At 43.4% G+C, this 27,527-nt stretch overlaps 1 protein-coding gene across 1 annotated transcript in view; it reads left to right on the top strand.

Annotated features, from left to right (window-relative positions):
• Window positions 1–27,527, top strand: part of Rab31 (RAB31, member RAS oncogene family) — a 123,412-nt gene that overhangs the window by 8,118 nt on the left and 87,767 nt on the right. The gene's annotated exons all lie outside the window — the stretch shown is intronic.

The following is a 27,527-nucleotide window of genomic DNA, read 5'->3' as shown; positions in this document are numbered from 1 at the left end:
AGTGATTTAATTGTGGTGGCTCATTAGTCAGTTTTCGTGTAAAAAAGCTCCGCTCTTTTTGTTCCCATGACACCAGCAAGTGGTTTTTATTTATGTATGCATTTATTTAGAGGCATTGTCTGGAACTCACTATGTAGACCAAGCTGGCCTTGAACTCACAGAGATCTGCCCACCTCTGCCACCCTAGTGCTGGAATTAAAACATGCACCACCATGCCCGGTGACATTAGCACTTTTGCAGAATCCAGGCTGTGTGTACAAAGTCTCAACATCTAGGTCTACTTGATTGCTTCCTCATTGTTTCCTGTTTGGGTGAAATTTAACACAATTGATTCCGTTATCGTGCATGATATAATATCAAAACACTTTCCTAGTTACTTCTATGGCATTCATTAAAAAAACATTTCTTAGCTTCATGTGCTAGGCAGTGTGTGTCTGAAGAAAACAGACACAAGCATTTGGTCACGTGGAGCTGTATTAGCCAGGATTCTCTAGAGCAGTTTTTCTCAACCTTCCTAAATGCTGTGACCCTTTGATACAGTTCCTCATGTTGTGGTGACCCCCAACCTTTAAACTATTTTTGTTGCTATTTCATAACTGTAATTTTGCTACTGTCATGAATTGTCAAGATCCAAGTTTTCCAATGGTCTTAGGTGACCCCTGTGAAAGGGTCGTTTGACCCTCAGAGGGGTCACTACCCACAGGTTGAGAACCACTGCTGTACAGAAATAGAGCCAATCAAATGAATGTATGCCAGAAGATTTATTGGATAGGTTTATGTTATGGTCTGAATAGTCCAACAATGACTGTATTACACTGGAGAGGGTAAGAACTTGTTAGATGTTCAGTTCGTAGGACTGAGTGCCCCAGCAGTCTTGATCTGTGCCAGAGGCCTGGAGGGTTCCCCAAGAGATGCTTCTCTTCAGTCCATGCTGGAAACCTAAAGAACCTTTTTGTAATGTCAGTGAAGGAATCAGCAGTGGAAACAACTGAGTAGCTGAAATCTCCAGTGAAAGTGGAGGGAGCAAAGAAGAAAAGAAAAACCTTCACTAGGCTGCTACCAGAACACCTCACCTAGACATACGGGGGTGAGGGGAGCATCCTACATCAGTTATGGCAATGAAGATGTTTCCCCACAGATATGCCTAATTAAGGCTTTCTTCCGAGGTGATTTTAGGTTGTGTCAGGTTGACAGAACTAACCTTCACGGAAGCATACATCTTATTGGGAAAGACGGAAAGACAAATTACAGGCTCAGTATCATTTGCCTAAAATGCTTGGGGACAAAGTAGTCCCTACTCTGGTGTTTTTCAGATTTCGGAATAGTTCCATACTGCCCCCCCTTCTCCTTTCGTCCTCATCTTCTTGTGCATGTGTCCAAGTGTGAGAGTGCCTGTGTCACTGAGGGAGTGTGGGGGCCAGAAGACAACTTTCAGGAGTCGGTTCTTTGATTCCACCATGAGTTCCAGGGATTGAATTTAGGTTGGCAGGCTTGATTAGCAAGCACCCTCACTGCTGAACCCTTGTGGTGGTTCATAGGGAGTGGCATTATTAGGAGGTGTGGCTTTGTTGGAGTGGGTGTGGCTTTGTTGGAGGCAGTTTGTTACTGGGGGTGGGCTTTGAGGTTTCATATGCTCAAGCCAGCACAGTGTCTCACTCTCTCCCAGCTGTCTGTGGATCCAGATGTAGAACACTTGGTCTTGGCTCCTTCTGCAGCATCATGTCTGAATGGAAGAACTGTGTCCCGTGATTTTACCTGATATAGTTCTGTGCCCATGGGTGCCGAGAGCCTGCTGGTCTTCTCTGGTGGCTTTGATGTGCCAAGAGTCTAGGAGGTGACAATGGCTCCTGACTCCTGAGTGTGGTAGCCAGGCGTATTCCCACCCCAACTGAGTTTTGAAATAGAAGACGGCAAGTGTCTTGGATAGACTATGGAGTATGGGCAAATTAAACCTTGACACGGGCACACATGACATCTTAGAATGCAGCAACACGGGAACAGTGTCACACATTGGTGGGGAACTGATATTAAGAAAATATCATGGGAGCCCAGTCTGCATTTAATCACCACTTGCTCCATATCAAGTGGTCTTAGAATTAGCCTGAGTGTACACTCTTAGCATCTGTACCCAACTTCATTTCCACAACCAAACAGTTCATGTTTACTTTGGGCTCCAGGAAATCGAGACCGAAAGGGTCAGCTCCGGCTCGGACTGGGCCACAGGTTATCGAATGCATGTGCTCTCCGCCTTGGGGCTGTGGACAGGGCAGGTGCACTTGGTGCACAGGAAGAGTGTGGAAGGGTGTTTGGAGGATGGCTCAGCGTCTATCAGGCCAGGGAGCTGTAGGAGGTTTTCATACCGAGCAGTGATACAGTTGAACTCATCTTTTATGGGGGTCATCTTGGCGTCGTGGTTAGGGCCCACCCAGGGATGCAGGGAACCATCCTGTGGAAGTGGACCCTGGTTGTACCACCTCACTGCTTTTCCTGGTATGATCTACAAAGAGAAATGTGAAAACCGTAGATGTGCACGTTGGTCTGCATGGACTCTTGAGTAGGGTCTCACGGCTGTCTGCCCTGTAACCTCCCTGCCCAGGTAGCCTCAGCGGCAGCTTTGCCAAACGTGTTACACGGACCTGGCTGTGTCCTTTGTTAAAGATGAGGTGGCAAAATAAAGCAAAGAGCACATGAAGCTTCATCCACAAAAAGCATTTAAATGAGGTATGAATAATTTAAAGGTTTCCCAAAGTAATTCATTTTTTTTATAAAGAACTATTAATAAATATGACATAAATTTTTAAAAGTCCTCTTAAGAGCCTAATTGGATTATTTTTACACCCCACCTCATAGCCTACTCTTAATAAGAGGATTTAAGGCATAGTAATATATATAATAAACTAATGTTAATTTTAATGTCTTCATAACTAAAATGTAAATATTTTAACAATAGAGCCGGCATGCTATAAAATGCACTGATTTCCACATGTGACTGCTGTCAGTGTGAGTCACATGTGTGACTTACTTTGGGGCTTTTGCTTTTGACTCACTCTGCATAGCTCTTGTGACACCTAAGATGCTCAAATCCTCATTCATGATTATAAACATAGGGTTATGCATATAACCTATGATATATGATATGTATATAAGCAAGATTACAAATATATTTATACATATACATACTGTCTTAGTTAGGGCTTTACTGCTGTGAACAGACACTGTGACCAAGGCAAGTCTTATAAAGGACAACATTTAATTGGGGTTGGCTTACAGGTTCAGAGGTTCAGTCCAGTATCATCAAGGCGAGAGCATGGCAGTGTCCAGGCAGGCATGGTACAGGAGAAGCAGAGAGTTCTACATCTTCATCTGAAGGCCGATAGAAGACTGGCTTCCAGGGAGCTAGATGAGGGTCTTAAAGCCCACCCCCACAGTAACACACTTCCTACTCCAACAGGGCCACACCTCCTAATAATGACACTCCCTGGGCCAAGCATATTCAAATCACCACACATACACATCCATGATTTTATACAAACATACTTATATATGATTATATATATGATTATGCATATTAACTTTGAAATCATGAGCAGTCATGAAATTTCATGAAACACATGGACACATAGAGAGTAATGTGTATACTAACTTTGTCCATGATTTTTTCCTTAACAAAAATATCATGGATGGGTGAACCAGATCTGGTGATACAGGCCTACAGTCCCAGTGGCCTAAGCAGAAAGATAACAAATTCAGGGTCTGATTGAACCACACAGAGCCAGCCTGAGAGACTTAAAGATACCCTGTCTCAAAATGAAGAGTAACGGGCTAGAGGGATGGCTCAACAGTTAAGAGCACTGACTGCTCTTCCAGAGATCCTGAGTTCAACTCCCAGCAACCACATGGTAGCTCACAACCATCTGTAATTGGGATGCCCTCTCCTGGTGTGTATCTGAAGACAGCTATAGTGTACTCATCATAAAATAAATAAATAAATCTTAAAAAATACTACTAAAAAAGGTCTAAAAAACAAAAAATAAAACAAACAAACAACAACAAAAAAAAAGCCCCAAAGAGTAACACAAGAAGCCTGGGGATGTAGCTCAGTGGTAGAGCACGTGCCTATGTGTGTGATACCCTGGGGTTGATTCCCAGCAGTGCCCACTCCCAAAGTCACTGGTGAAAAGAAAACCAGCAGTTATAAGCTGGCAACCATGATAATAGTCTGTCAGGTTCTCACATGGGTCTTGGCAAGCCTGGCTTTGAAGGAACCACACACAGCCTTGGGTTGAAGCCAGACTTTGTTCCTGTCTTTCCCACTCATGGAAACACTCAAGAATGTAATTAAGAAGGATGCCTATATATAACCTCAATGAGCTTGTAATTTTTTGCAGGCAATGAGAAAAAAATTAACGTCCCCACAGCCATAGATAGCACTGCCATGCAGGGCGTCGTTCGGTTCTGTGCTAAGAGAAACAATTTGGGGTCCTGTGGGTTGAGTGCTCTCAGATGACCAATTCTGACTTATTTTATTTATTTGCTTGTTTGTTTGTGCATTCCTGCATGTGTGCATGGTATCCCTGTCCAGATAACCTGAGGAGGCCAGAAAGAGTGTCGGATCCTTAGGAGCTGGAGTTAGAGGTACTTGCGGGCAGCCCGATGTGGATGCTGAGAACCAAACTCAGGTCCTCTAAAAGGGCAGGAAGCACTCTTAGCTACCAAGCAGTCTCTCCAGGCCCTACTCAATTCTGAGCCTGCATTAGACATGAAGAGACCAGGGCCATTATTGAGAATGGCCTGGTCCAGTGTACTTGTAATACTAGGTCTGGCCACAACAGCAAGGCTAGCCACAGTTTCCAGGCCACACTTCATAACACTCACTATGGTAGGCCTTGTCTCTGTTTGGCAGGTGTAAAAGATGGTGGCCATGCTGGGGTGGGTGACAGTGGTCGTTTGGGCTGTTTGAAGTTCCACAGCTCCTTGACCAAGAAGTAACCCTGAGACCCTTCTCCCTTCAACTCCTCATAGGCTACTCAGAAGCTCGATTAATTTGGTTCAGGAAATGTCAGCTTACAAAACTTGATCCAACGGGAGGACTAGATTACTGGGGTGGGGCCTGTTAGATTTAGAAGTTCCTTGGTCTGTTGTTGAAGCACTCAATGTGGTGAGTGCTCAGTGGATTAGCCCGGGAGGCAGGAAGATTGGCACCTAGTGCCTAGCAATAGACTTCTGGGGAACTTAGCTTCCTTGTTTGTAAAATGCTCACATTTTCCATAAATAACAATTCTGTATCAGTTCCTTTTCTGTTCTATAAGACAGAATCACAGAAGGAAGCCGCGTGTGAGGGAGGCGAGGCTTAGTTTGAGAGGGTTCTGTCCATCATGGTGGGGCAAACATGGTGACTGGAGCGGCTGGATCTGTGATAGCCGGTCCAGTCTCCGGAATAATCAGAAAGCAGAGACAGTTGACTAGTAGCTTCCCGGTCTGTAAACCAAGGCCAGTCCTCTGCGGCCTACTTCTGTCAGCCTAACCAAAAGTAACGGATTCTACAGCCTCTCCAAGCAGCGCCAATAGCTGGGGACCACGTGTTAGCATATGAACTTCTCTAATGGAGGTGGGGTGGGAGGGACCTCAGCCAGCATGCTGCTTTCAAAATCTTTTCCTACCAGCTTCTCCCCTCCACCCCCAGATGATTTTACTGTCTAGTGACCTTAATTAAGGTTTAAAGGATTTTAAACGGATCCTTTTTACAAGAGGGCTCCTGATGGAGTGTTCTTTAATATACTTTGTTCCTGACAAGGAAGAGCTTTTGGTTGAGTATACAAATACTACAGGGTTTCATGGTTTTCCTTCAGTTGACCAAACTTACGACATATTCTTTCCGTTTTTAGGTTGAAGTCTAACAGCGAAGTGCATAGATTAAGTTGAACTCACAATGGTCTTGCACAAATTGTAACCTACCTATGTAGGCACTTGGATTAAGAGATTAACTGGCCGGGCAGTGGTGGCACACGCCTTTAATCCTAGCACTTGGGAGGCAGAAGCAGGTGGATTTCTGAGTTCGAGGCCAGCCTGGTCTATAGAGTGAGTTCCAGGACAGCCAGGGCATACAGAGAAACCCTGTCTCGAAAAACCAAAAAAAAAAAAAAAAAAAAGAGAGAGAGATTAACTGTTAGCAGACACCCATTTTTTCAACCATTGCCTTCCAAAAAAAAGCAACCCCACCCTAGACAGTTTGTCTTTGCTTGTTGTAAAGTTGAATTATATGCATATTGTATTATATGATATATATGCATAATTATTTTTTAAAGATTTATTTATTTTATTTATATGAGTACATTGTAACTATCTTCAGACACACCAGAAGAGGGCATCGGATCCCACTACAGATGGTTGTGAGCCATCATGTGGTTGCTGGGACTTGAACTCAGGACCTCTGGAAGAGCAGTTAGTGCTCTTAACCACTGAGCCATCTCTCCAGCCCAATGCATAATTATTTTTAAGGATATGTCCTAGTGATGCTTCATGGCAGTTCGAAGGACAGAGGATTCCCAGGCAGTCCAGGGACTGCCCTACTCCCAGATGTGCAGATAAGGAGGCTCCCCTTTGCAGATGGAGCTGAGCAGGCTGCAGCCTTTTATCCTGCAGCTCTGCTCCTGCCCTCTTGCCCTGGTGATATGAAAATCATATCATTTCCAGAGTTTGCTGGGATGTGTCTAAGGTTGTAAAGTGGAATCTTCAGAGTCTTTTTAAACCAGTTCACTAGGGGACTGGAGAGATGGCCCCACAGTTAAGAGCCTGTAATGCTCTTGTAGAGGGTCCAAGATAGGTTCAGTTCCTAGCACCCACACTAGATGGCTTGCAACCACCTGTGACATCAGCAGCAGTCAGTTTTAAAAGAGGCCTCCGGCCTCTACTAATACCCCTGGTCTCTATGGACCCTTATATTCCAGTGTCCGCACCCACACATAGCTGCACACAGATACACATAGCTAAAAATAAAACAAAGCAGTGAATTAAAGCCAGGAACACTGACTGTCACTGTTTATAACAGCTTGTAAATTGCTTTCAAGAGTGTTCGAAACAGTTCTGTCAAGTATTGGATATATTTCTTGGATTTTTGAGACAGACTACTGTAGCCCACAATGACTTTTTTTTTGTATCAATTGTATTTATTGCTAGAATTTCAACTTTTTCTTTTTTACGTGTCAGAGAAATAATGGCATAGGAAGACACCCAAGGAGGCAGGGAGCGATTGTATCACAAAGTGCCACAAAGTTGATAAATGTAAGTTGCTAATAATGCTGAAGTACTCTTGGTGAACAGGCAGAAATCCCGACCGCTTAGGGTAATGAAAAGAACAGAACATTTAGGCAGCTATAAAAACAGTCAATAGGGGATGGAACTCTTGGCAACCTGGTCATCAAATGAACCTAACTTCCAGGTAGCAAGTGACCTGGCTTTAAGACATCCAGCCTAAGGTGAATTCAGGTTTCAGCCAAATGGCTAGAACCAAGTCAACCTATTTTTCTTCTCTCCAGTTTCCCCAAAGCCTTGAGTTGTGGGGTTGTAACAGATCAGATCCAATGCAGGATCCCTTTTTAAAAAATGGGTCTCAAAAGATAGGCTACTGCTAGAGAACTAAGTGTAAATCACCTGAGAAAAGGAGTAGTAGGGAGGTGCACAGGCACACATGGATACAATGTATCCACATATGCTGGGCTAGAGGGCTCAGTGCACTTAAACTGTGCCAGAGTAGGGCCAGCCTGAAGCTTCTGGGACATCCTACTCACCAGGCAAGTTTCACAACCAGAAACCTGCTCATTACTCCCCCCAGCACAGAAAAACAGCAACCAGGGACAGGCTCCAGTTAGCCTCCCCAAGTCCCTGAGAAACAGGCAACACAGGCAGCAAGGCCCCCCTAGAGCTGGTCCCAGTCCCAGCAGACAGATGGGGAGCTCTCTAATCCTTAGGGAGACAGCCAAGAAATGACTCATCATGAAGTCCAGGGCTTCCAGCCCTTCGAGCAGACAAAGATAGGATACTGGCCCACAATGACTTAAAACGCACCTTCTTCTACCTTGGCCTCCCAAGTGTTACAGGGTTACAGGTGTTCGGTGCTGTACAGGGCTTCTGTTTCCTGTTTTGAATGAAGAAAATCATTAGTAAAGCCGATCTCTGCTCCACCTAGCTATTGAGGTAGAACCAATAAAAGCAGTGTCTGCTTAAGATGTACAGGATGACATTTTGATATACGGGTCCATTGAGTTAACTACTATCTTCTCATCTCTAGCATACCCTTTTTGGTGCCACTATACAAGCACTTCAGGCAAAAAGACCTCGGCAAGAATCATTCTGAACAATCAGATGCTTTGACCAGATCTATCCCCTAGTGTAACGTGTGAAATTGATGAAGGGGCCCTATTACAACAAGTCTCCCCTGAAGCTGTCTTTCACATGTACTTGAAGAGACTAGCAATGGCATTAAAAGATACAAACTAGGAAGACACAACCTTCTCTCCTGGTCCTTAGTTATTTCTTTACTTTCCTAGCCATTGTCCATGGGATGTGTACATGATTTTCTGGCCTTTTCCCCATAGAGTCAACTAGATATGTTTATCTTTGGTGGTAGGCAAAGCTCTTCTAAATGTCATAGTTTAAAAGTTGCTTATCATAATGTTCTAGCACAATAGTCCTGTAAAGCAGATTCTTGTACCTGGGTCTTTTGTTTCAAATTCAGGGTCTCACTATGTAGCTCTAGCTATCCTATAACTCACTATGTAGACCAGGCTGGGAGAGATTCACCCAGCTTTTGTTTGTTTTTCAGTCAGGGTTTCTCTGTGTAGCCCTGGCTGTCCCGGAACTCTCTCCATAGATCAGGCTGGCCTCAAAGTCACAGAGATTCGCCTGTCTCTTCCTCTTGAGTGCTGGGATGTGTACCATACCACCACCCAACTTATTCCCGGATAGTAATGGATATGTGTGAACTGTATTTATAGCATGATTTCTAAAAATAGAACATCAGATCAAAACACTATATTTTAAAAGACATTTCAGAAGAAACTATTGAATATTCTGCCAATTGACACTGCCCATAAGTGTTTAAGGACATGAATTTCTTGTTCTTTTACCAATATAGCATATTACCAGACTTTAAAATTGTTTATAATAAAAGATTAAGAATATAATATGTATTTTTTCATGAGTTTATTGAGCTGTATTTTCTGTCACTCTCTGTGATACACTGCAATATATTTTTTTGTCTTTCTTCCTGGCTCCTAGTAAACAATTCCTTGGAATTTTCAGGGTGATAAATACTTTGTATGCGAGGTGACTGGTGTCTGGCAGCTTCTAGGTGGCTTCAGGATAGGGGCTGGCTGATTGTCTGGAAGGCTAAAGACTATTAAATTGGGACCCTCAGCTCTACCCTAGCCTCTTGTGGGAGGAGGAGAATTTAAGTTTTGAGCTGAACGCCAATGATTTAATTAATTAGACCTGAACAATGAAGCTGCTGCTGAAATCCATAACAGCACAGGATCCATAGTATCTGGAGAGGCTCCCAGAGAAGGTCTGAAACTTTCAAACCCGTTTCCTCACTCCTCAGCCATACATCTCAGGTGTGTCTCATGATAACCAATAAACATGTTTCTCTGAGTCCTGTGAACTATTTGCGGAAATTAATCAAAGCTGAGTAAGAGGTTGTTAGGCCTGATAGCTCTCCAGTCAGAAGCATGGTCTTAAAGACTGACCTACAACTTGTGGGCTATCTCTCTGTGAGAGAACTGGATTGGCTGCTTAGTCCCTGGCCGCTGCAGTACTTGCCTGCCTCATGGGTTGGAGAAACGCCCACATGCTTAGTATTTTAAGTATGTTGAGAGGACACAGTGGGTGAGATTGACTTTGAGCTTATATTTTTTTCTACCCAACAACTGAGTTCACATCATTTACCCGTATTGTATTATTTTTCTTTACTAACTTATAAGCTTCCTTTTCTGTATTTATTTTCCAAATGCTATGTCATTTATACTGCATATAGATTATTGCAATTAGTTTATTGTTATTTTAAGTTTCTGAAAGTATACCATTATTTAGAAGACTTTATTAAGTCAGATATACCAGTTTGTTTGTTTAGTTGGTTGGGTTTTGTTGTTGTTATTGTTACTTGTTTTTTGTTTACTTGCTTGCTTTTCTTTTTCTGAGTTTCTCTGTGAAGCCCTTTGTGTCCTGAAATTTGCTTTGTAGACCAGGTTGGCCTTGAACACAGACAGCCTGTGCCTTAAAGGCATGTGTCACCACAGCTGGCTTCAGATATACCAGTTCTTTCCCCTTGGTATTTTATGTGTTCATTACAAAGTGTTCCTATACTCTACTCTAAAAAGTTTTCTAGGGCTGGAAAGATGGCTCAATGGTTAACAGCACTGGCTGCTCTTCCAGAGAACTCAGGTTCAAATCTCAGCACTGGTTTGGCAGCTCACAGCTCCAAACTCCAGTTTCAGGGAATCTGATGCCCTTTCTGGCCTCTATGGGTACTGCATGCGTGTGGTGCACACATACAAATCCAGTAAAACACTGGTAAGATAAAAATTAAATTAAAAATTTAAAAAATTGTCTCTGTATCGGGCTATACTTTTGTGGTTTCTTTCTCTTTTTTGCATTTTAAAAATTAATTGATTTTGTAACTTTTGAGATAAAGATAAAGAACCAGAAAGGGAATTACCTTTTTAGATTTTTTTTTCTTTCTTTTAATACAAATGCCTGTAGCTGGAATAATACATACTGATTAGTTGAACCTCATGTACTGTTCTGATAGGGTGCCTTTCTTCTAAGTAAAGTAAGTGCTTATATGTATGTAAGTCTATGGGGTTTCCACTAAGTATTAAAGATTTACTTATTTCCAAATTTTAAAAAATGCAAAGTCATTAGTCTGTGGTTCTGTTTTTCTTCACGTGTACCTCCTATTTCCTTCTGCTGTAAAAAGGAAGTAGAACATTTTGGGTGTTGGAAATGTGCAAAAGGGTACTTGTGTAATAACTATGTAGTAGATCCTGTGGTTTTTCGTGCATTGCAGGTAAAAAGGCCCTGGCAGGTATCATTGTGAACAAGAAAGACACATAGATCAGATCTGTCCTCCTTGTTATCTGTGTGGGTGCAGCCAGTGTGTGGCTTCAGGCTGGAAAATAGAACTTTCAAATGCTTTATTAAAACAATGTTTTGCTTGGCTCCTCGGCTTCAAACCCAATGGGATAGTTTGAAGCATTTTGCTTACTTATAATGGTATTTTAGAGACACAACATTTCTCATGGAGTTTTGAACTTCATTCTGTTTTGGACGACATGGTTACAGAAACTTGAAACATGACTCCCATTTCCAGATACCCAGCATCCTCAACATGAAGGGTGGGTGAGGTGACACACAGATGACATCCAGGGGTTTGGTGTTGGTGCGGCTTATGTCTTAGATGCCCGGGGAGGGGTACTGCCACTCAGTGGCCGAGTCTTGGCGAAGAAGTCTCCATCCTTAACATTGTGGGCTGTTTGTGAGCTCTGAGATGACAGCGCTAGAATCTGAGAGCTTCACTTGACCTCACCTGAATGAGATCAGAACTACAGGGAGAGTGGATACGCCCTCTCCTATCAGTCTGGATCTGTTGCCTTTGTATCACTGTCTGCTGGGGCCCTGATGCTATAGCTGGAGCTGCTTTTTCTCTCCAGGCAGGCTAAGGCATTGTCAGGTCATCCCAAATGCTTTCTTTCTTTGAATTTTCCTTTCATTGGAGAAATTATTTCAACGAAGAATAATTTATTCTCTTTACTAGGACATCTGAGGAAGGAAAACTCTTTAACTATTGCAAGGTAATCCAGCAGCTCCCTGCATTTTGTTTGTCTGCACTGGGCTTGCTGGGAACCAGTGACTCAGTGACCTGCCCTTTCTGAAGGTTGACATGAAGCGGCTTCTGAGGGGCCATGTAAAGATGAGGACATTTCTGGGAGGCTTTAAGGTTTTAATTTTCAGTATTAGGGATGGAGCCCAAGGTTTTGCACTAGACAAGGAAGCACCCCAGCCATGTTTATGTATATGTGTAAATGTACGTCTTTAATTTAATTTGCGATATGGATTCCTTGTAAAACCCAGGTTGGCCGCTATCTTGGTATCCTTCTGCTCCGACCCCTGAGTAGGTAGGATTGCATGTGTGTGTCACCATTTACAGCCAGAGTTTGTTTCAATCTGTAATAACAAGATTCTCCCCTAAACATAATACAATTTTAAAGCAGACAAGTTTTTTTTTAATTTAATTTTATTTTATGTCCAGTGGTGGTGTCAGATCCCCTGGAACTGAAGTTACAGACAGTTGTGAGCTGTCATGTGGGTGCTAGGAATCGAACCTGAGTCCTCTAAAAGAGCAGCCAGTGCTCTTAACTGGCTTATCATCTCTTCAGCCTCTCAAACAAGTTTTAAATAGGCACATTCATAAATAATTTCCTTTTTGCCATCCAGAGATAGCCCACCTAGGGATCCAGCCCATCTGCAGACATCAAACCCAGTCACTATTGCTGATACCAAGAAGTGCTTGCTGATAGGATCCTGATATAGATATCTCCTGAGAGGCCTTGTCAGAGCCTGACAAATACAGATGTGGATGCCCACAGTCAACCATTGGACTGAGTATGAGGGCCCCAATGGAGGAGTTAGGGGAAGGACTGAAGGAGCTGAGGGGGTTTGCAACCCTATAGGAAGAACCAACCAGACCTCCCAGAGCTCCCAGGGACTAAATCACCAACCAAAGAGTACACATGGAGGGTCCCATGGCTCCGGCTGCATATGTAGCAGAGGATGGCATTGTCTGGTATCAGTGGGAGGAGGGGCCCTTGGTCCTGTGAAGGCTCGATGCCCCAGCATAGGGGAATGCTAGGGTAAAGAGGAGGGAGTGTGTGGGTGAGTGGGGGAGCACCCTCATAGAACAGGGAGAGGGGGCATGGGATAGGGGGTTTGCAGAGGGGAAACCAGGAAGGGGGATAACACTTGAAATGTAAATAAATAAAATAACCAATTAAAAAAAAAAAGAAAGAATCCCCCCTTTTTTTTCTGTAGATGCTCTTCATTATATAAGGTTTATTGGTAGGCTGAAAATATTGTCAAAAGTGTAGGTGAGCCGGGCGGTGGTGGTGCATGCCTTTAATCCCAGCACTTGGGAGGCAGAAGCAGGCGGATTTCTGAGTTCGAGGCCAGCCTGGTCTACAGAGTGAGTTCCAGGACAGCCAGGGCTACACAGAGAAACCCTGTCTCGAAAAAACCAACAAAAAAAAAAAAAAAAAAAAGTGTAGGTGGGCACTACTTTCCTAAAGGAGAGCATGACCACTCGGGGTTAGAGCAATACTGTCCTTTTCTCTAGGCTCTCTCTTCCATAATGGTTTCTTTCTTTCCCCTCTACTCCCTTTATTTTGGAGATGGTTTCATTTCATGTGGCCCAGGCTGGCCTTGAACTTACTATAGCTGAGGATAACCTTGAATTTCATTTCATTTCCTTTTCTTTCTTTCTTTCTTTCTTTCTTTCTTTCTTTCTTTCTTTCTTTCTCTCTTTCTCTCTCTCTCTCGCTCTCGCTCTCTTTTTCTTTCTTTCTTTTCCTTCTCCTCTTCCTCCTCCTCCTCCTCCTTCTTCTTCTTTTACACAAACTAGGTATAAAACCCCAAACCCTAGTTTTTTGTGTTTTTTTTAGACTTTCTTATCTGTTTTATGTATGTGAGCACACTGCTCCTAACTTCAGACACACCAGAAGAGGGCATAAGATCCTATTACAGATGGTTCTAAGCCACCATGTGGTTGCTGGGAATTGAACTCAGGACTTCTGGAAGAACAGTCAGTGTTCTTAGCTGCTGAGCCACTCTAGCCCCAACTTTGAACTTTTAGTCTTATCGTTAATTCCTGACTGCTGTGTAAAAGCCAGCGTGTGCTACCATACCTGGTTTATGTGGTCCTGGGGACTGAACCCAGGACTTTGTGTATAGTAGTCAGATACTCCACCTCTGAATTTCATCTACACCAATCCCTGGAATGGTTTCTTAATGTTGCTTCATTAAAAATAAATAAGTGAAAGGAAAATCATTGAATCTGTCCAACCTGATGAACATTATAGATAAATAAATAGGTAGTTCCTTCGGTTCACAGGGATGCTGCACTGTTCCTTGCTACAGCTGTCCTGATTTGTGAGAGGGGATTGGAGTGCAGATTGACATGTCAGACAAAGATCCAAATTCAGACCCCTAAGTTTCTACTGAATAGATATGGGGTGTGTGGGTGGCTGGGTGTGTGTGCACGTGCACACGAACGCACTCTGGTGAACTCCAGGTATCCTCCTGTCTCTGCTTCCCATGTACTGGGATTACCGCCATGCTCACCACTGTGCCTGGTGCTTTTTGTGTGACTGATATGGATCCAAATGCAGGTCCTCCTGCTTGTACAGCAAGCATTTTACTAACTAAGCCACTTCCCCATCATCCGCAGACTGCTTTCAGCTCATCAGAATCTGAGAATTCAGGTCCATCTGCGTTCAGTGCATGGAGTAGAGAACGCGGGAGATCCACAACCCCATTGGTCACAGCAGTGTTTGCCTCCTTTAGCTCCTGTCTTCAGGAGGACCAGCTTGTCTGGGTTCTTCTGAGCCCTCTGAGCTCACCTGGCTCTGATTCTTGCCTGTCCAGGTTGGTACTGTGTTTAAGCAGGTGAGAGACTGTGCTCAGGCCAGTAGTGGGAAGGAGAAACTACCACTGAGCATGCTCAGTAACAATAGCTGGTCTCCCATCAGTCTTGTTAGCAAGGTCAGGTGCTGGCTTTTGGTCCGTGGGCTTTGCATCCAAGCCTGTGATTGGTGCAGCACTAAAGGGGCTAATGTGGCAGCATAGCTGTGGGGGTTCCTTGTTCTGCAATGCGCTGGTCACTGTGTTTTGGTAAAAGGTGGGAAAGCATGTGGAAAGGCAGCTGCATTGTTTCCACCGTCCATGGCACTTTCCGGACACTCTAATATCCCCCCTCAGTGTGCTGTGAGCTCAGAAATTGTAAGTCAGGAGGATTGAGTCTAAAGTGGGGAACAAACCGGGCTTTGTGCATTATATCTAAGAGGATCTCAGAGGCTACACCCTTTGTTTTCCTAGAATACTAAGCAGAGGGGGTAGGGAGGCACCACTGACACCAGAACAGAACTTTCAGTACATGGTGGCCAACGACGGTGGTGCTAAGTTGTCACATTCTGTCCACTTTTCAGCATTAACAAGGACTCCAGAAGTCCAGGCTCACTTGATTCATTCCTCAGCCTAGAATTCCAGCTCTCACTCTCTGCATGGAGTGTCAATGCAAATCTCAAGTCCTGCTCCTTTGTCCTGTGTCCCAAAGCTGAGTATAGACAACACCTTCTGGGAGCATTGGAGCTGCTACCTGCCCTGGTCTGGTTTCTGTTGATCTGTGCCGTCAGACGCCATCTCCTGTCCTGCAGCCTACCTCTCTGTCAGTTTGTCTAGAAGTCTGGGCCCATCCTTCTCATAATGACAGAGGACCTTGAAGTCATTATTAAAAACTATATAAATATATAGATAAAAGCAAATTTCTGCATGGGTTCAGGGAGTAGTGGTAGAGGGTTTTGTTCAAGGTCCTGTGTTTGACCTTCACCACCACCACCACCACCACCACCACCACCACCACCACCACCTAACCCTAACCACAACAAAATTCTGTTTCTGATACTCTTGTTGTCAAAGTTAACTTGGCTAGCATGTGAATTTTTCTGGCATGGGTCTAATTCTAACTGAAAAGAGGAGTATCTAAAAATCATGGAGGAAAAGGGATATATTGTTGGACAGAAGCTGATTGGTGGTTTGCCAGGCTGGTGCCCACACTGAGCAACACACTAGGGTCCTCAAACAGTCGTAAGAAGTGCATTCTTTGTGTGCTGGTACTTGTGGATGTCCCTGCACTGTCTTACTGCCAGTAAAGGAGAATATGAAGAGGGCTCATTGCTCTTTTGACAGAGGAAACTGACTTTAGCTGGAAAGGAAGCACTGGATGGTGCCTGTAGTCCTGAACAATAGTGAAGCAAAGGCCTCCTGGCTGGTTCCCAGATCCACACAGAAAGCTGCTTACAGACCGTGCCTGAAGTGTGGGAAGAGAGTACTCCTTCCATCCCATTCACCCCAGCTTCTCTATAGTGACCAAGCTGGTGCGGTACCACGTCTCATTTCCCAGAGGGTCAGGTCCATGTGACAAACGTGAATCATTTTCCTTTTATTTCCATGTAATATTCACTTGAGAGGGAAGCAGATCTTGCCCTTCTGTCCCGAAGGCCAGATGATCAGAGGCCCTGAGATGTGCCCTGGGAATAGCCTCCAGGACCTAAGATGAAGGAGGGTGCATTTGTGTGGAGTAGTCGATGACCACAGAGGGTAGGTCAGGCATTGGACAGACTCCTCTTGACAACCTGATAGTATGGTATGATTTTGGCTATGACCATGGTTCATTTAGGCAGTCCTGTGTTCCAACTCCTTGAGTATCTTATGAGAATCTCTCTCTTGCTTCTGAGGTGCTGAGGACTGAGCCCAGAGCCTTTCATATGTTTGGCAAATTCTCCACATTGAGCCATAATCCAGCCTCGCTAGCTTACTGAGTGTTAGTTCTGTCTCCTGTGAAGAAACTCCCTGACAAAAGCAACTTAAAAGTGAAAGGATTTGCCGTGGGCGGTGGTGGCGCACGCCTTTAATCCCAGCACTTGGGAGGCAGAGGCAGGTGGATTTCTGAGTTCGAGAGTTCGAGGCAAGCCTGGTCTACAGAGTGAGTTCCAGGACACAGAGAAACCCTGTCTCAAAAAAAAAAAAAAAAAAAAAAAGAAAGGATTTGCTTGGCTCGAAATTCCAGCTGACATCAAACAGACCTAGGCCTGGGTAGTGGAGGCTAGCGCTTCTTGCTGTATCCCTGAGCTGCTCTTTGAGCAGGTTTCTCACTGACAAGAAGGCTTGTGTCTGGATATGCTCTACGCACCATTACTCTCTCTAAGCCTGTTTCTTTAAAAGGGCAACATTTCCCCATGCTTTACCATCTCTCACCATTGTCACAGCATGTTGTTTGCCAATATGAAAATATCTTCTTTTGATTGTAGCATCTGGTTCCCAAGCCTAGAACTGTATCTCCAGAACTGCCCACTGATGCCTGCCTTTCTCCCTGGTTAAACCATTCAGAGTGACACTCTTGCCATTTGGTACTGCAGCCTGGAACCATCTTTGATGACCATGAAGAATTTTACTTCACCAAGTCCCTTCTATTCCCTTATTGGTTGGTAAAATGAACATTTCCCAATGAGTGAATTTGTTATTGTTCAGTTGCGAATCCCAGGATGACTCAGCACACCACAATAGTGGTATTGACTTGTCAGGTTTCTACTGCTGTGATAAAGACCACAGCCAAAAGTGACTTGGCAATGAAAGGGTTTATTCTGCTTACATGTCCCAGGATACAATCCTTTGAAGATAGCTAAGGAGGGAAGCCAAGGCAGGAACTTAAGGCAGAAGCTGATGCAGAGGCCATGGAGAAGTGCTACTTACTGGCTTCTTGCTCAGCCTGCTTTCTTATACAACCCAGGACAACCTGCCCAGGGTAGTACTTCTGGTAGTGGGCTAGGCCCTCCCATATCAATCATAAATCAAGACAATGTCCCACAGACTTGCCAGTATAATGGAAGCATTGTTTTCAACTGAAATTCCCTCTTTCCAGGTGGCTCTTGCTTGTGTTGACAAAATCCTATCCAACACAGACATCTTGGGGGTTTGGGGTAAACATTTCTTGGTTGTGTTAATATAGCCAAGCATTCTAACTCAGCGAATCCTTGTTCATAATGAGATTGACCAAAGGCAAATGGAATCTTAGCTGAGCTGAAAAGCCTTCAGACTATAACACTCGTGATTTGCTGAAATAGGCTAGTCTCTTACAGTAAATTTACAACTTCTATCTAACACTTGAAATGTCTCAGTGCCAACTGGGTAGAAAGAAACAGAGCTTATTATTTTCATTTCAAAATATGTAGTGTCTCTAGTTCTTTCTTTAAAATAGCTACCTGAATTTATTACATATCTACCAGTAAATAGTCTAGGTACTGATTCTAAGGCTGTATAAACTGGTTTACACATCTAGCAGAGAATGGGTTAATTAGGTTTGAATTGTACATCAAGGTGACTTTCTCAGCTTTATGACTCTGCAGAGGTGAAGTGTCATGAGATTGTGACAAGGTCAAGCACATAAAAATTCAAATCAAATGCCTTAAGAAGCATGGTTTAATATCTCAGTTCATTTCTGTAGCAATCTTTTTTGTCAGAGGGGACTCTCTCTGTTTCAGTTTAAGGCTAGCTCCAGTCACGCCTCCGAGGTGGGTGATATACATACACATATAATATATAATGCAGTGTGTGTGATATATGATAATCTGCAATATAAAGAAATCCCTTTATGTAGGTTGTAGTAGAGGCTGAGTCAGGCAGTGGGGCTTCTATAATTCAAGGTACAATGTCTTTGTTATTGAGATATATTTGTTTTTCCTTTGAGTGCTTGGTTCGGGGTGGGTAAATAATGCCAATATTTATATGTTACTACTAATGAGCAAGTTACTGTCATTTCCACTTTAGCTCATCTGCAGAAACGTTGCTCCAAGGGGAAACCACACGTATTTATTATTCTGGTCATGGTCTAGCACCAAGTGTTACAGACAATCATTCAAGGATTGGTAATAGGGTGTCACAAAGGCAGAAAATTGCAGTCGAAAATAAAATATGCTGATTATACAATCTCAAGCAATTATGGCGGGTGATGCTTGGAGGGGCAGAAACATTCCGCAATAGAAGGGATAAGGCAGAGGTCTCTAAGTGACTCAGAGCGTTCTAACAGATATCTCACCACCCCCCACCCCCTGCTTCTCTTAATAAAAAGCTCTTGTTACTGAATGGTTATAAAAAGAGTTTTGTCTAATGGATAGGACAGGATTACCAAGAGCAGGGTCCTGGCAGGCACCCATCCTGGTATTTAAATGATGTTCACCACTGTAACAACCTATGGACCTTTCGTGCTGAAAGGGGATGCAGCTGCCTAAGGAGGGACAAGGGCAACCAAGGGGGAAGGTGGTAGCCAGGATGACATCCCTGGTCCAGTCATGTTAGGAGATAACAGTCTACTGTGTGTCTAGCTAAATGTGGATGGATGATATGCTGTTGGTAAATGCAAATGGGTCTTTATTTTGTGACCTGTCACAAGTAGACTTTAGGGCTCTTGGAACTCTTGTAATCTCCAGAATGTCCATGACTGGTTAGTTGCTAGTCATCTTTCACAGCAAAGACCAAGGCATGATGGGATTTTTTCAGTCCCACCCACAACCTCTTTGAGAGGCCTGAAGGTTGATTTAGTCACCAGTGGCTAATGGTTTAATCAGGCATGCCTGTACGCTAGGCGGTGAAGTCCTCACAAAGGTTCAAAAGAACAGGTTTGGAGTCCTTGAAGGCAGATGAACTTGTGGAGATTCCTGAGGGATGGGGCACTCAGAGAGGGTGTGGCAGCTCTCAGTCCTGACTCCCATCCCTCACCTGTGTCTTTTCATCTTTGTTTTTGTAATGTCTATTATAATAGACTGGAAAACACATTTCTTAAGATTTTCTGGCAACTGAATCAAATTTGAGGAGAGGGTCATAGGATCCCCACAGATTGTAGGTCAGGAGTCTATCAGAAGCAGAGGGGCACTCCTCTAGGCTGCGCCCTCAGCCTGAATCTGTGAATCTGTGATGTGGTCTCTAGGTAGATGGCATGAGAACAGAGTTGAATTACTGGAAACAAGCTAGTCACTACTTGATGTCTTAAGATATTATTGGAAATCAACCTGTTACAGGATATTTGATCTCAATATACACCCCAAGATTGAGTTATTTATTGAAAAGAAAAACAAAACTGTTTCTAGTTGTGATGTGGCTCAGTCCTTAGTATACATCTTTAATCCTAAACAATAAAGTTAGTTTGTAGAAGGAAGAACCCACATTTGAAAGTCATGTCTAATTGAGTAGCAGACAAAATGACAAATCAGAGAAAGATTTGACAGGATATGCAAACTCTCACGAGAAAAGAAAGGAAAGGGAAGCTACTTGAGGAGCAGTGGAGAGAGGAGAGGAGGTAGTTTCACTGGGAGAGTTTTACAGAGATAGGTTGAAGAGAGAACAAGCTAGACACAGATGAAGACAGAATGAGCCAGAGAATGAGGAGACAGAAGATTAGAATAGATTTCTTTAAAGATTAAAGATTCATTTGAGGCCAAGCAGAGCAATTCAGTCAGAGGCTGAGAGAGAAGCCCATTTGAATCAGGCAGCCTGGTGAGGAGTTTGAGCCAGAATGGCTGAGTTGAACCAGCCAACAGAGTTCAGAAAGAACTAGAAAGGGTGAGCTTATTTGGCAGTAAGTCTCAGAGGCTGAAAACATTTTAGACCTAGATAAGATTGTATGGAGGGGACTAGGTCTTCTGGGACTAGGCCTAGGTTAGCAGATGGAGGCAGTAAATGTTGGTGATGACAGTTATTTCAGGAGAATAAAAGTTACTATAACACCAGCCTATAGAGTACATGGTGTCTGAGGGGAAAATTATATGTAAGAGCCACGAAAACGGTCTATCTTGTGACGTTGTTATATAGTAGGAAAGTTAAAGAAGAAAAGTTTATAATCTACTGAGGTAGCATTTTCCAAATAGGGATATTGTGAAGAGTATTAATTCTTTTTTTTTAAGATTTATTTATTTTATACATATGAGAACACTGTTGTTGTCTTCAGACACACCAGAAGAGGGGATCAGATCCCATTACAGATGGTTGTGAGCCACCATGTGGTTACTGGAAATTGAACTCAGGACCTCTGGAAAAGTAGACAGTGCTCTTAACCACTGAACCATCTCTCCAGCCCCAAGAGTATTAATTTTTAAAAAATGGATTATAATGCCTGGTATAATGAATGACATGCTATATAAATAAATCTTATAAACATGGATTTCACTGCCCTAAGAATTTGTGAGAGTCAGGCTTGGTTACTTATAGCACTTGAGAGGCTAAAGTCTGATGTGAGTTTGAGGCCAGCTTGGGCTACAAAGGAAGACAACAACCCCACAGAAACCAAAAACAACACAAAATTTGTGAAAACTGAAACACAAGAGTCTGGGGGCAATTCGTCCTCCACTAAGGAATAGCGTACCCATCAAACACATAGGTCAAACAATCTTGGAGAAAAACACAGGTTACAAGTTTCTTAGATTCCCCTCCTCCCCTGTTTCTTCTTTAGTATGAGGCCTTGCAATGTTACCCAGGCTGGTCTCAAAACTCCTGGGCTCATAGGACGCTTGTGGCTCAGACTTTCAGGTAGCGGGGACTATAGGCTCACCAGTCTGGGCACAGTCTGTTGATGAAACCACAGGAAGACAGGTCTCAAATTCAGTGCCCCTAACAGGATAAGAACTATCTGTCTCCTCTATCATCCAGGTGACTGTCTCAGAGCTAGCTGTGGCTATGGGGTCAACGTATTACCCATGGTCCCTCTTGCGTGTTAGCTGTTACTCACACAGGCACCTGGCTCTGAAAGGGAGCTGGGGGGGATGTTGCTATCCATTGAGTGACCAAGCACTTTTTAAAAGAACCTCTAGAATCTTTCTCTGATAGATGCAGTGGTGTGGGATTCCAGACCCCAGTGGCTCTTGAACACGCTTTATGTTCCATTCAGGAAGGATCTGTTAGGCCAGCTCTGGAACACAGTTTTAGAACAGATTGTCCCTGTAGACTCTGGACTCTAAGAGAAGCAACATAATCTTGTGAAAAGCCTTGCCATTCTGGTTAGATGTCCCAACTCTGCCTCTGTGCCTCTGTGCCTCAGAGGACTCTGACAAAGGACCTCAGAGCTGACTGTGTCAGCTGGCCTTGAGAACATGTAGGATAATGCTCCCCATGTGGCAACTTCTCAGCACACCCTAGCCTGTTACTAGTCCTCCAATGGGGGGGTGGGGGAGGGGGAGAGGGAGGAAGGGAAGGAGAAAGAGTGGTGGTGGGGGAGAGAAATCTGTTTCTCTAACACTTCTGGAAAAGCAAAGTTAATTTGCTCAGAAACTTGATTTACATATTGCCCCAGGATGACGCCACTTTCCAGTAAAGATAGCTTCTTGAAATACAAAGTCAAAACTTGCATTTATGGGCTGGTGTGTCCTTAGCAGTGACTCACTATCATCTCATTACTGAGCTCACCTTATTGATGCCATGTTGAAGGAGTGGACAACTAAGCAGGTTTCCTTGGGAAGACATATTGACAGCTGCCCCACAGGATTCTTCAATGGTAGCAGTGGCGTCCAGTGGGCACTGTGATACATATAGTCTTCTGACTGGTGGCATGTAGCCCCTGAGTTCATAATCCCAGTCCCTGCTGTGTAGAATGTTGATCCCGGTCAAGCCACTTGCAGGTAATATGCTAAGTCATGTGTGTGTCTCCCCACCCCACCCCACCCCACCCCACCCCACCGCCAGTCATTCTCAGTAAGTGTAAAAGGATTGACTCTGGACACTCCTGAGATGAACTGAAGAATATGGAGCCCGAATTGGGCACCCAAGATAAAACTATGTGGGTAGAGTTCAAGGACAGAAGTTCTGGAGTCAGACAAAATGAGGCTTTTCTCCCAACTGTCTGCCTGTCCAGGGACAACCTGTCCATGTGAGAAGGGCCCTGGTGTCGGAGGATGCACATTTCACGGCAAGTCACACTTTGACCTGAGCCATCAGCGTGCTCTCCCTGGATGGCACTCACAAATGCATCTGCACACACAGACACTGTATTGCTGGCTTTGTGAACTTTGAAAGGCTGCCGTCAATCCCGGTTGTCCTGGCTTCTCCAGCAGGCTCCTCATGAACCACAGGACCAGCTTGCTGTGGATGATGAGAACTTAATTTCATTTTTCCAGTGGAGCATTTTTTTTATCTTTTGTGGGTAGAACATATACAAAGTCATTGCCTACAGATGTCTTGTATAACAAGGTACTTAGAGACCTTAGGACAGGCAAGGAATTAAGTTAGCACATTCCCAAAGTGATTGTCCCCACTGTGGGTGGGAAAACTCAGATCTGTTCCTCATGCACTGTTTAGCCTCATTCTTAGCCTGCACTGCCTATCAGAAGACAGAGTTAACTTCAATACAGTCCAGGCCAGACTTCACTGAAAATGGTGAGTTTGATTCGGGATTGTGTTTTCATATGGGCTTGGATAGGGCTGGCTAAGTGTCTTCCAGGAGCAGCAGGGCTAGGCTTTGAGGGCTTCTGAGACCCTAGTGCAGACTGTGGTGATGCTCTACACTGCAGAGATGCTGTGGGTTTCCAGCCATTGCCAGCTTTCTGTTCAGTCAGAGCAGTCTTGGACACAGACATGCCACCAGGAGGAAGAATAGTAAGTAGTAGATCCTGATGGAGGAGACAGGAAGGAAACCCACATGGACCTTAAGGATGTGCTGTGTATTTTTCCATAGTTTTTTTTTCTTTTTGCCTTCTAACATATTTTTATTTAATCCTCATTTAAGAAGCAATCTGATACCTGTGTGATAACTCATGCCTTTAAACCCAGCACTCAGGAGGCAGAGTCAGGGGGATATCTATGAAGTTGAAGCCAGCCAGGTTTCCATAGTGAGCTCCAGGACAGCCAGGACTACATAGGGAGATCCTGCTTGGAAGAAAAGAGAAAGAAAGAAAGAAAGAAAGAAAGAAAGAAAGAAAGAAAGAAAGAAAGGAAGGAAGAAGGAAGGAAGAAAGGAAGGGATAGGAGGAAGGAAGGAAGGAAGGAAGGAAGGAAGGAAGGAAGGAAAGGAAGGAAGGAAGGAAGGAAGGAGGAAGGAAGGCAAGAAAGAAAGAAAGAAAGAAAGAAAGAAAGAAAGAAAGAAAGAAAGAAAGAAAGAGTGTTCTGGCTTGCAACTGCAGCGGCTGAGGAGGCTGAAGGCAGTAGAATCCCAAGTTCAAGGTGTACCTGGGCTGTGGTAAAATCAAAAACAGCCTGGGCTAAGATGAAATCAAAGCCACCTAGGGCTAAAGTGAGATCAAGGCCAAGACTGGCTAAGGTGGCTAAGGTGAAATCAAAGCCAGCCTGGACTAAGGGCTAAGGTGAAATCACGGCCAGCCTGGGCTACTTAGTGAGATCTTCTAAAACAAAAGTAAAAGAACCAGGATATAGCTCAGTTGGTCAAGCATTGTTCCAGCAACTTTGAGACCTAGTCTAGTGTTTGACTCACAGTAGCACAAAACAAAAACAAAATAAGACAAACGGCGCCCTGGAATGGAATTTTCCCCAGGGGATAAGGTGTTCCCTAGGCCTACTTTTTCCTCAACTGACTTTGCTTGCAATCATGTATTTTCTGAGAATTTTGTGATTTTTCTTTCTTCTCTTGCATCTGGTAACTTCTCTTGTTTGGACATTGCCTGCTGATGTAGGAACTGGGTCTAGATACCTACAAATAGCTTTAAATGATTCAAGAACCTTTGTTGCAGAAAATAAACAGGACAGATGTTATCCTGAGTCAAACAACTGGAGGAACATACAGCTGAGTGTTTTCCCCCTGGTACCACAGAACTACACTCCAAGCCTTATGAGGGTTATCCCTGGAGTTTTCAGGCTAGTTCCTAAGGAAGGTAGCACTTTATCAAAGCTCTCTCTCCATAGATGTGGAGAGATAGTGAGCTTCCATTGTCCGGATGTGCTTCCTGCTCCCAGCTGCTCCAGCCTGTCTGCTCCAGTGCAAAACCAATTCTGTTACTCATCTCTGACATACTATGAGTCAGAAGAGCCCAGGCATCAGCCTGCCACAACCTGCTTGCAAACCAGATCTGCGTCTTTCTTTCCTGTGGTCTTAGGCTCCTGCCACAGCTGTGGGGCACAACACACCACCGTTCTGTAGTCTCTCTGCTTCCCAACTTGATTAGTGAAATAATTGTCTCTGCAAATTCCTTTTCTTGTGCTCACCTTTAGTTTTTTTCCCTTTATTTTTTTATGTCATATTGATAGAAAATTTAATCTTTTTATCCCCTCTTATGTTTACATTTGTGCTTGTATGGGCTGTGTACACTTATGCCATGGTGTGTGTATGGAGGTCAGAAGGCGTCTTGAGGGATGTTCTCTTCTTCCACCATGTGGGTCCCAGGGATCCAACTCAGGTTTCCGGGCTTGGCTATAAGCATCTTTACAAGTTGAGCCATCTTGCCAGCCCTTTATAGGAAATTTAGAACAAGCAAAAAAGGTCATTTATTTTCTCTGATAGGGAAGTGCATTGTACATTTGTACAATCTCCAAAATGTCTGATTCTACTCTTGTCTCAGATCAGCTTAAGTCCTATGTAAGCTGTTGGCAATGCAAAGTCATTATTATTTGTATTTAATAAAAAGTCTATTGGAAACAGGTAAAACAAACTTCTCTAGAAAAAGCCCAATTTGTGTTTGCAAATTTATTTTATATCTGTTTGTTTATTTATCGAGACAGGGTTTCTCTGTGTAGCCCTGACTGTCCTGGGACTTAAATTGTAGACCAAGCTGATCTGGAACTCAGAGATGACCTATCTCTGCCTTCTGAGTGCTGGGATTAATGGCATATGCTGCATCCCATTTTATATCTATTTATTTATTCTAAAGACTATGCTTTCATGGCCAATTTTAATTGATTAAGACATCCCAGTTTATCATTAACAATGAGGGCAATAAAATATTAACATATTTTATATCTGTGATATAGTTGCAGCATGAAATGAGTTGATTTACCTTTGATAATCATTCTTTTGTTAAAAAAAAGATTTATGGCCGGGTGGTGGCGCATGCCTTTAATTCCAGCACTTGGGAGGCAGAGACAGGCGGATTTCTGAGTTCGAGGCTAGCCTGGTCTACAGAGTGAGTTCCAGGACAGCCAAGGCTATACAGAGAAACCCTGTCTAGAAAAAACAAAACAAAACAAAACAAAACAAAACAAAACAAAACAAAACAAAAAGATTTATTTATTTTATGCATATGAGCACACCACCATTGCTCTCTTCAGATACACCAGAAGAGGGCACCAGATCCCATTACAGATGTTTGTGAGCCACCTGGTGGTTGCTGGGAATTGAACTCAGGACCTCTGGAAGACCAGTTGGTGCTCTTAACCGCTGAGCCATCTCTCCAGCCCTGATAATCATTATTTTTTGTATTTCTTTTTTTAGATTAGACAAAATGTTGTTTTTAGCCAGGCTAGGTAGCATCTGCTTTTAATCCCAGCACTCAGGAGGCAGAGGTATGTGGATCTCTGAGTTTGAGGCCAGGCTGGTCTACAGAGGGAGTTCCAGGACAGTCAGGGATACACAGAAAAACCTTGTCTTGAAAACAAACAAACAAACAAACAAATAAAGTCATACAGGAGTTTAGTAGCCATTTCTCTAAAGACGTAAAAGAGACAAACAAGTACATAAAAAGATGCCCATTACCATCAAGGCAATGCTAATGAAAACCACCATGATACTCCACCTCCATCCACAAAGATGTCTGTGACTTGGGATGACAAGAGAAAACTAATGAATACATGTTCTGAGGAAATCCTGGACTGAAATGCTCATTTATAGCTGGTGCACATGTGAAAGTGTGTGTTCAGTCTCTGTGGAAAGCAATACCTTCATGGTTCCTCAAGTTAATCAGAATTATGGGACTTAGAAATCCTGCTTCTGGGCATATACTGCAAATACCCAAAGAAGGCACTCACAAGAGAAATACTTGTACATGAATGTTCATAGTAGTCCTGTTCAGAAAAGACAAAAGGCAGATACAATCTGAGAGTCCATTAACAGTGAATGGATAAACAAATGGTGGCCATACACATACAGTGACATATTCAGCATGCAAAGGAAAGAAGCAGGCTGGACAATGGGCAGCTCTGTGGTAGGATGCTTGCTTAGTGTGCCCAGGTACCTTAGCACTAAGGAAAGAAATATTGGTCATGTAGTTGATACAGGTGCACAGAGGGCATGTCTATGGGTGCACAGGGAAATGTCTACAGGTGCACAGAGGCATTCTACAGGTGTAAAGGGGGCATGTCTAAAGGTGCACAGTAGTATGTATACAGGTACACAGGGGCAAGTCTATAGGTGCACAGGGCCATATATACATGTGATATATGTACACCTACACACAAACATTATATATACAGTATCAGTAATAAAAAGAAAATTTAAATTCTAACTGATACAAATCAGAAGTTATATGTATACATGTATATCAATGGATAACACAATAATGTGCAATACCTTTGTACATCACATAATGTTTAAATTGAGTTAAATGTAATCATCTCCACAGATATTTGTCAATCCTTTGTGGTAAGTGCTTTCAAAATACTTTCCTCTAGTTTTTGAAATGTACAGTATGTGTTATCTAGAGCTGCACACTCACACCCTGGAACTTTCAGCTTCTAACTATGACTCAGTACTCAGTGACATGTGGGGGTTTTTTTGTTTGTTT

This window comes from Grammomys surdaster, unplaced genomic scaffold, assembly GCF_004785775.1.
Source record: "Grammomys surdaster isolate TR1022 unplaced genomic scaffold, NIH_TR_1.0 318, whole genome shotgun sequence".
In the NCBI taxonomy this organism is placed as follows: Eukaryota; Metazoa; Chordata; class Mammalia; order Rodentia; family Muridae; genus Grammomys; species Grammomys surdaster.
Note: the sequence above shows the minus strand (reverse complement) of the source record. Positions and strands in the feature narration are given on the sequence as shown.